At 45.0% G+C, this 9,951-nt stretch overlaps 1 protein-coding gene across 1 annotated transcript in view; it reads left to right on the top strand.

Moving 5' to 3' along the window:
* Nucleotides 1-2,276: 2,276 nt before the first annotated feature.
* Nucleotides 2,277-9,951, top strand: part of LOC127008321 (uncharacterized) — a 96,076-nt gene continuing 88,401 nt past the window's right edge. The window contains exon 1 of the mRNA XM_050880206.1: nucleotides 2,277-2,352. The gene's annotated coding sequence lies outside the window, so the exon portion shown is untranslated. The remainder of the gene's footprint in view (nucleotides 2,353-9,951) is intronic.

The raw sequence follows: 9,951 nt of genomic DNA, 5'->3' as shown, positions 1-9,951 counted from the left end.
TATATATTTGTATATTTCATGGAGGAAAAACTTATATTAATAGTATCATTTTTACTAGTGACACGAATTTGTGACTGTTTATCACAATAGAATTTCACTCAATTAAGTGAATCAGACACCACAGAAATATTACCAGTGTGTGTATGAATGAATACAAAGATAAGCACATACTTTGATTTGACTCCAGGATGTCTCGTGGATCATTAATAAATAAAAACAAAAAAATCCGGAAAAGCTACTCTTTAGCCCACTACCGCCTCTTGCGGCACAAAAACAGTCCCTCCGCCAAGTTTGTGCCCCACGTTCGGTGATGTTAGGTGCGCCTATTACATTGCTGCACATAACTTGAGACGTGCGTTTGTTACTGAATCGTTAGGTAAAAACGCTTTGCATACTTCACATGAATTTAAAAGTAGATGTTCCTCTTTTTATCTTACTGCTGGTGGTGCAAGAGGATATGGATTATGATAAGTAGAAGTGGAAGTAGAAGTAGAGTGAGGAGGAGGAGGAGGAGGAAGAGGAATACTGCTTGCTAAAAATAGAAATAGATGGAGAACGGGAATGGAGCTAGCAAATACAGTGGTGGTGATGGCGGTGGTGGTGGTGGTGTGACATTTAACAACTGTCAGAGTCCAGCCGATGCCGGCATTGGATATAAGGAGAGTGGTCAAAGGAAGTGAATAAATGTGAAGGCAGTGGCTGGATTCTCCGAAATACACGTACTTACTGGGGGAAAAAAAAAAACGAAAAATCTTTATTCCGAGGAAGGAAATGGAACGGAAATCAGCTGAGGTGGGTGTGGAGGAGGGAGAAAGAAAAAAAGCGAAAAAAAAACATGAACAGTTTCTTTTTGTTGTTAAGGAGTTTGGTGGGTAGAGTCATTAGTGCTGAGGAGGAAGAAAGGGAAGGAGAGGAGGGGGAGGAAATGAAGGAGAGAAGAGAGGAGGAGGAGGAGGAGGTACATAATGAACGCGGCACAAAATCTAGTGAGGTGTGAGAGGAGATCGGCGTTGAGGAGGAGGGTGCGGAGCGGTTGATTAGTGAGAGTGTGGTGAGGTGTCAAGTGTTCGGGTAGTGCAGGGTGGAGTGGATTAGTAAGAGCGTAGTTTAGTGTGGAGTGGCTGATCAGATTGGAGTGGATGAGGAAGTCTGCTGTGGTATGGGTGTGTGGTTAGTGTGACTGTATTGAGGTGTGAAATGGATGATTAGTAAGTATCATGTGGTGTGGAAAAGTTTATTACTTAGACCGTGATGTATTGTTAAGCAGAATTAGAGATTTGGGGAGTGGGTGTGATGTGATGTTTCGTGTGGCGTTGTGGGGTACGGTCCGTAGTTATGTGTTGTGATGTGTAGTATGTCAACTCATGTGATGTGATGTGAAGGTGGTGACCGAACCTAGATATGGTGTTGTATATATAACCCGGTAGCAGCGACGGGCCAAAAACAGCGACGCGCCAAATTTGTGCCATGATTTTAACCCCCCAAAATAGATGATACATAAACTGATCACAAATACTTTGATATATATTATGAAAAAGTTTGTGTGAGTGATGATTTTTTCTCATTTTTCTCGCTTAGAGGGACCATTAAGAAACATGATCCCCGCTGCTACCGGGATAATAGTGTCATAATACTGATGTACATTGCAAGGATGTGGTACAGTGTGGGTTGATGTGACGTGCTAGGGTACAAAGTGACATGCTGAAGTGGATCAATGTACGTCGTATATATAATGTGTAATAATAATGTGGAGTATAATAATAATGTGGAGCAATGTGTATCGCAGAGTATAATAATCTGGGTGAGTAAGGATATAGGGAATGCCGCAAGTGGAAGTGTAATTATGTAAGTTGGAGTGGTTAAGAGTGAACTTGAGCAGTGGTGTGTGTGTGTGGAGTGAAGAGGCTAAAGAGAGCTAGACTGGAGAGGGAGAGTTTCAAAGAGGAGAGAGAGAGAGAGAGAGAGAGAGAGGGAGGGAGAGGAGAGGGGGAGAGGAGAGGACCGTTAAAGGTGAGAATTTTATATACGATGAGACAACGTTGGGGAGAGAGAGAGAGAGAGAGAGAGAAGAGGTATGACTGCAGGGAAGGAAACGAGCGAACAAAGAGAATGAGGAAATAGAGGAACCACGCTGAAAACACGTACCAAGAATTAGGAAAAACAGGGAGGTGAATGAGCAGAAAAGAAAAGGGAAAAATAGTGGGAGGGAAGGAGAGAGAGGGAGGGAGAGAGTGAGACTGAGAGGACAGTACAGCCTTCACCTCAGTCTGCGTCCTGCTGGCTGCTGATACACACAGCCGCGCGCGTGCCCCTCTCTGTGTCGCTCTCTACAGCACCACTCCTCGGCCTTGTGTGTGTGTGCGAGGCCCCCTGCTCCTTTTGTGTGTGTGTGTGTGTGTGTGTGTGTGTGTGTGTGTGTGTGTGTGTGTGTGTGTGTTACGCCCTACTGCTCAAGACACGCTAAGGGCTACAGTCTCTGCGGACCTCTTTTTTTTCTCCCTTTGCTTCGTCGGGGCGTGTCTGCGTGAACAGTGAACTAGTGGTGGTGACAGTGGCTGTGGTGACGAGTGGTGGTGGTTGTGGTGGGCGTGTCTGAACAGCCGCTGTCTCACTGTGGTTGTGTGTGCCGCCGATTTGTCTGGCCGTTAGCTTCGCCGTGTTACTGTGGTACTCAGAGTGACATTTCAGCTTCCTGATCGATGGAATCTGACTCCAGTGTGACTGCAGCAACGGCAGTGGCAGTGGTGGTGGTGAGTGTGACACGCTGAGGAACCCCTCCCGCTGAGCCACGGGTGACCGTGATGCGGCTCAGCGCCCCTCTCAGCAAGACATGTCGTTCCCTCCCCCGTCTCAGCATCCTTCATCACTCAACGGCCGTTCTTCAGCTAGTTTTGCCTTTTTTGCGTGTTTGGTCTTGCAAAACAGCCTCTCGGAACTTGTTCATGTGGCGTGTTGCGATGTGCAGCCGAGACACTTCCTTCGTCGGAGACACAAACGAGTCAGTATCATACAGCATTCAGCGGCCTTTCCTCAGCCAGTGCAGCCTTTATTGCATGTTTTATTCTGGGTAACTGCCTCCTGAGGCGTGTTTGTGTGAGGCTCATCCACATCCCTCAGCGGAGACACAATCAATGTCACTCAGAGGAAACAAGTAGAGACGCTGCTCTAATATAATTGGCCTGTTGTGACGCTTGTGGTGGGTGGCATAATGCGGGGTGATGGTTCCGCTTGGTTTCCCAGCGGAGACATTATACTTCGACTAAGACAAAGAAAACAGCGACAATTATAATCTACATTTTCTTTTCATCAGACTGGCGAGGTGCAATGAGTTGTGCGTAGTGTAATAGGGAAGGGCGGCGCCGCAGAGTCCCTCAGCGGGGACCTGATAATTCCAGTCGGAGGGAACAACACAGCATACTAATCAGGAGCTTCATTTGTTTGCTTACACTCACTCGTGCAAAGTGACGTGCAGTGTTGTAATGTGAGGTGCTGGATTAACGTGTCTCATTGCATACAGGATTACCGCCACTCTGAGGGATCGTATTCTAACAATTCTAATCTTGCATTTTTAAATGTGTGGTAACACTGACTGGTGGAAAATACTGAATGTAAGACGATTTTTCTTTAGACTTTACCAGAAGACCTATGCTAATGGGACATATGATCGTTCACGGGATTCCAGCAAAAATCGTTGGGCCATTGACTGTCCTGGACTTTGGGACTGGACGTTTTTCTGTGACTGTGATGGTGGCGGGGGGGGGGTTGGGGGGCTTTTTTCCTGTGAATACGGGAATGAGGCACGGCTTTGTCCTTGCCCCATCACTTTTCAACACTTGTATGGACTGGGCAGAGTTGGGGATCAGTCATTGTGGAGCATCTGTTAGCGATAAGTCACAGACCTTGTATTTGCCAATGATGTAATCCTTTGTGGAGCCTCTTGAAGTTCTGATGATGGCTCTCGGGACGCTGCACGAGGAGGTGAAGCTCTCAGGACTTAATTTTTGGGGGGCCAAGACCAAGATACAGCTGCTTACAGGCTTACTAGATGAAATAGTAGTCTGTTCATGTGTGTGGCGAGAAAAAATGATATTTTGGAAATTTCACTTACCTTGGAAACATAGTGCAGAACAACACCGGGTCTCGTCAAGAAGTCTTACGGCTTGGCCCACGGTGTTATGGACTCGCTCAGCACGAGTATATGGCGTTGATGATACCTGTGCAGATGGACAAAGATACAGATCTTTAGATCGCTTCTGCTTTGTGTTACTCTATTGCTGAGAGACATGGACACTGAGTTGTGACTTGAAGAGGCGGATTGATAACTTTGGCATTAATCGCCTATTTCGCATTTCAGCAGCTGTGTTACCTCGATCTTCTGGATTTTCTCGGGAACGAAGTGTTGGATCACTATTATACTTTCCCACAGTTTATTTCACACCTTGCGCTAATTTCTGACTGCATAGTGCATTACCAGAAGTGTATGAGTAAGCTACATACTCTTGACAATTGAAAGAAATTCCCGATATCCAGAGACAGTATTCAGACACAGTCATCACTACGTCACTCCTCCTCCCTCCCTCAACTCTCTCTCTCTCTCTCTCTCTCTCTCTCTCTCTCTCTCTCTCTCTCTCTCTCTCTCTCTCTCTCTCTCTCTCTCTCTCTCTCTCTCTCTCTCTCTCTCTCTCTCTCTCTCTCTCTCTCTCTCTCTCTCTCTCTCTCTCTCTCTCTCTCTCTCTCTCTCTCTCTCTCTCTCTCTCTCTCTCTCTCTCTCTCTCTCTCTCTCTCATAATGAACGTATTGACTAACTGACCTATTAACACATTGACTGACTGACCAGTTTCTAATGTAACTGACTTCTTAACTAATTGATAATGTAACTAAGTGACAGCCTGACTAAATGAGTATGCACACATTGACTGACTGACGTACTGGCAGATGGGCAGGTGGACGGACGGACAGACGGATTAACAACTTTACCAACGAATGTTTAGAGCGACAAGCCAAGAGATGAACTACAACAAAATCGCAACAGATAACAACCGTGAAGCTCAGTCAGTATGCGGCTTAATGCTCACGCGGGGAATCGGGAAATGTGAGGGGAATGGAGTGTAATTTAAGTCCTTCACTCCAAGCTTACTATGTGTGTGTGTGTGTGTGTGTGTGTGTGTGTGTGTGTGTGGAAGCTGGGGCGTTGTGATGGTGATGGCGGAAGCTCCCGGTACAAGAATTGGTCTTATAATGACCGAATTGGGAGGAATGTTCATTTCCTTGTGTATTAGCGAGAGGTGTGTGTGATTGATCTCCCGGAAAACGGTTTTCTGCTTTATTTCATTGTTGTAGTGTAACGCTCAGAAATTGTTTGGAATTGTATAGTTCGGTTGTTATGTTTGAATGGGTCTGTGAATAAGAAGAGAATTGCGATGATGATGAAAGTTTGGTACGCGATGTCTTGCTACCTGTGTCTTGAGGCAGCTGTAAAGGTGAAGGGAAGTAATTAGTTTGTTGATATCAGTAGGTATTGTGTTGGCAAGGAATATTTGGACCTTTGGATGCCAATATGCTCTGAAGGTGTTACATGGTGAGGTGATACCATATACATAGGTACAGAAACTAAAAGGTGGAGTAGGAGCCTGCAGGGGTGAAGACATTGAATGGAAAGGGTTGTAGGAACGTGGACACCAACGCGTCTAAAGCCGTGAGTATTATTGGATATATTAAAGGCCCGATGGTGTGTTGGGGGTAGTGTGTCAGGGGGTAGTGTGTCGGGGGGTAATGTCTGGGGGGGGGACTATAATGTTATGCAACACTATGGCTGATATCAAAGTGTTATCTGTGTGTTGTAGCTGTGTCGTGTGTGTGTGTGTGTGTGTGTGTGTGTGTGTGTGTTGGTGGGTGTGGGTGTGGGTAGGTGTGGATATTGGATGTAGCGATAATTATAGGGATGGTAGCTGAAATGGTGGTGTAAGGGGTGTAAGAGAATGTTGATGATGATGGTAAGACGTCTCGTTTGTAAATGTCAAACTTTCCGCTAAAACAATCTTTAAAGCTCACTCCCCCCCACCCCACCCGCCCGCCACACACACACACACACACACACACACGACACACACACACACACACAGAGAGAGAGAGAGAGAGAGAGAGAGAGAGAGAGAGAGAGAGAGAGAGAGAGAGAGAGAGAGAGAGAGAGAGAGAGAGAGAGAGAGAGAGAGAGAGAGAGAGAGAGAGAGAGAGAGAGAGAGAGAGAGAGAGAGATAATATCCAAAATGAGGCAGGCAGTATCGGGTGGTAATAGGAGAATAGGGCAGGAAAAGGAGAGGAAGGAATGACTAGGAGAAAAAGGAGGAGGAAGGAAGAAAAAGGGGGATGGGGAAGGAGGATGGTGGCTGAGGTGATATATCGTCGGCGTCTTTGACATAGTGTACCCTAAAGTCTCTCTCTCTCTCTCTCTCTCTCTCTCTCTCTCTCTCTCTCTCTCTCTCTCTCTCTCTCTCTCTCTCTCTCTCTCTCTCTCTCTCTCTCTCTCTCTCTCTCTCTCTCTCTCTCTCTCTCTCTCTCTCTCTCTCTTGCCCCCCCCCCTCCCCCCCCCCCCCCCACACACACACACACACACTAATATTGACACACCTGCTCCTGTTCTCCCCTGTAATCACCTCGCCGGGCCCAGGTAAAGCTCGCCCACAGGTTTAGTCAGGCCAACAGGTGTATGCAACTCACGGTACTTTTCTGCAGGCTATTTTACTGTTTTCTTGATCTCTGCCCAAGACAAACGATGCTTTGTTTGCTTATAAACCAGAGTACAGTTTTGTTCTTCCTTTTAAAAACGGGGGCACGTGAAGACAAACACAAATGTGGGCGCGCGCGCGCACACACACACACACACACACACACACACACACACACACACACACACACACACACACACACACACACACACACACACACACACACACACACACACACACACACGAAAAATATATTTGCTCCTCCTCCTCCTCCTCCTCCTCATTCACTTTTACCTTAAAAAAAGCGAGGGGTAATAAAGTTGGATATTCGTAATGCCGCAATGAAATGGTGGCTAAAAATAAATACCAGTAAAGAGTAAAGGGGCTGTGGGAAAGGAGGATACGGAAACGGAGGGGAAGGATGAAGACAAGAGTGCAAGGAGGAGGAGGAGGAGGAGGAGGAGGCGGCGGCGGCGGCGGCCGCCGCCTTTAGTGATGATATAGGTCGCATGTTCTTCTCTCCCGCACATTCTTAACATTCCGGTACGAGCAGCTCACTCTTACCGCTACCACTCTTCGAACCCAATGACCACTCTCCCAAGCACCACGTTTCGCAACTGCGATCATAACTATCACCATTCCCAGCCATCACCACCTCTCCTTAAACTATTTTTCCAAAAACATCCTTAATAAAGAATATTAGTGATCAGAGAAGATGAGCTTCGAGGCCACGCGCATCTATAGCGTATGCTCCATTGTAGATGGCAGATAGTTCTGGATTACATGCGTACGCCCGAGTATGGTGTCGTCTGACATCCTTTGTCGTGAGACACGCCATCCTGAACTTCGCATCGCGGAACCCAATTTTTACTATCACAGAGTAACTAAGTGAAGCATCTAAGTGTAAAAAAGTACCAAGGGGGACCTAAAATGCGATGCAAAGTGGAACAAGTCACAAGAAAAAGAAGTGATTGTTGATAATATACATAAATACGTCATCATTTGCTTTTATGATAATATAAATAAACTTGAGTGGGACAGATCCCGACAAGCAGTCGACAGAAGACACGGTACCGTGTCAAAAATCATGTATGTATTCCGGATGGGATGTTTCATGATACGGGATGACTGACGACACCACACCGCGTGTCTTTGTGTGTGATTGTTTATTTTGGAAAGTGGATGAGTCTACTGTAACCTTAGGTGATATAAAGTGAGGCTTTGAAAGGTACACTAAGGAGTAAAGCAGGAGAGGACAATACATTTAGCAAAAATCAAAGATATCAGCGATGTCATACACAAAAAGAAAACTAATCCAGATCTATGTAAAACGTTTGCAAGGTCAGATCCCCTAGAGCAAGGGTTCTTAACCGGGGGTATCCATACCCCTTAGGGATACAAGAACCAAATGCTGACGGTATTAGACTCAATCTCTGAATCTTATTATATATTATATATCAAACAGGATTGGTGGTGATGATTTCGGCAGTCAAGCGAAGTATGTGAAGTATCTAACCATACTGAACAGTCCAATGGGGGTTTAGGATTATTAAAAGGCTAATAACCCCTGCCCTAAAACATGAAAAGAGATCATAATATTAATTCACAAAATATAACGACAAACATGGTTTTAAGGAATATTATCCAATTTATAATCAGTATCAAAACAGAATATGTTCAATACTAGACTAACCGTCCAGGAGAACAATCAGCATTACAATGCACCACTATGCATGCCTTTCATAATTATGAAGAAAAAATGCCTCGGTTGAAACTCCGTTATGCAGACACGCGGGAGGCAAGGCGTCACTGAAACATACATTAAACTGTTGCAGGTGTGTGTGTGTGTGTGTGTGTGTGTGTGTGTGTGTGAGAGAGAGAGAGAGAGAGAGAGAGAGAGAGAGAGAGAGAGAGAGAGAGAGAGAGAGAGAGAGAGAGAGAGAGAGAGAGAGAGAGAGAGAGAGAGAGAGAGAATCACTAAACTCCACAAGAAACGATAAAATTCCAATTAAGTTAGCTGTAACGCCAGGTGACATAATATATCCAAAGTTATTCATGGCTTGCTTCGAGAAAATAATTAAAAAAATGGATAGGAATAATCAAGATAAATTGTAAATACCTTAATAATTATTAGCAACCTTAGATTCGCACACAATAAGGTTCTAAGGAAAATTAACAAAATGTTTGAGGAATTCCTTGTGGAGAGATTATGTTAGTAGTCGTGAAGATGTTTGATAATCAGTCAGTGGAACAGCAAATTGTGATCTGAAGCAAGGCACTTGAAATAACAGAGGGATATAGCTATTTAAATAATTACTGACAATCACTGGAAACTCAGCCCATGAAAAAAAAAAATAAGAATTAAATTGAGTGCCTTTGGTAAATATAGTAATAATGATTATGAATAGCAACTTGCCACTGTCTCCAGTGAGAGAGGGTGCACTCGGCGTCCTGCCAGTCCTATCATAAGGCTCTGAAACTTGGCGCTTCACAGGAGATCTCGAGAGAAAGCTACGAAGCGTACAAACATGAAATTGATATTTGACGAGAGTGTTGTGACCATGATCCATCTCTTCCATCATTTCCTGTGCGTGCGTGCGTGCGTGCGAACGTGTGTGCATGCTTACGAAATAATGAAACTTCCTTCCTATTAACTAGGTCTTAGTGTGTGAAGGAAATTAATCGAATTTTTCTGAGTCAGTGACCTCAAGAAAAATAGTGCCGATAAAAGTTAGTGTGTGCACGAGGATTTTTCTCTAATGGCGGAGGCAGCGGAGAGGGAAGGGCGTATTCCTGCGGCTCCATAATTTTCTGTGCGTTCGGGGACGCGTAGGAATCTCTTTTTAACAGGGCTCAGACGACCCTGCAAAGGAAATAATTCGTAAGCTCCTGTGCCAAGGACCGCGGAAAATGGTGGTATAAAAAAAAATGGAACTGCAGGAATGCGCTCCGTAATTATTATTGAACACAGTGCAGTGAGACAGATTTTGTGGAGCTATAATTTCCATCTTAGCCAGCTCTGCCTTTTCGTCACGATGACCTAGTGGAGAAAGAAATGGCGAGTATATCGAGGAAAAGCAAGAAGTGAGCACGGATTAGAAAACCGTCAAATGCTGAATATGATTTAATGGCGAATATATTGGGAAGAATGTGGCTCAGGCAAGTCATATAATGCGTAGAACTAAAACAAATGGACACCCAATGTATTAGTGTGAAGCCTGATTAT

This window comes from Eriocheir sinensis, chromosome 4 (assembly GCF_024679095.1).
Source record: "Eriocheir sinensis breed Jianghai 21 chromosome 4, ASM2467909v1, whole genome shotgun sequence".
In the NCBI taxonomy this organism is placed as follows: Eukaryota; Metazoa; Arthropoda; class Malacostraca; order Decapoda; family Varunidae; genus Eriocheir; species Eriocheir sinensis.
Note: the sequence above shows the minus strand (reverse complement) of the source record. Positions and strands in the feature narration are given on the sequence as shown.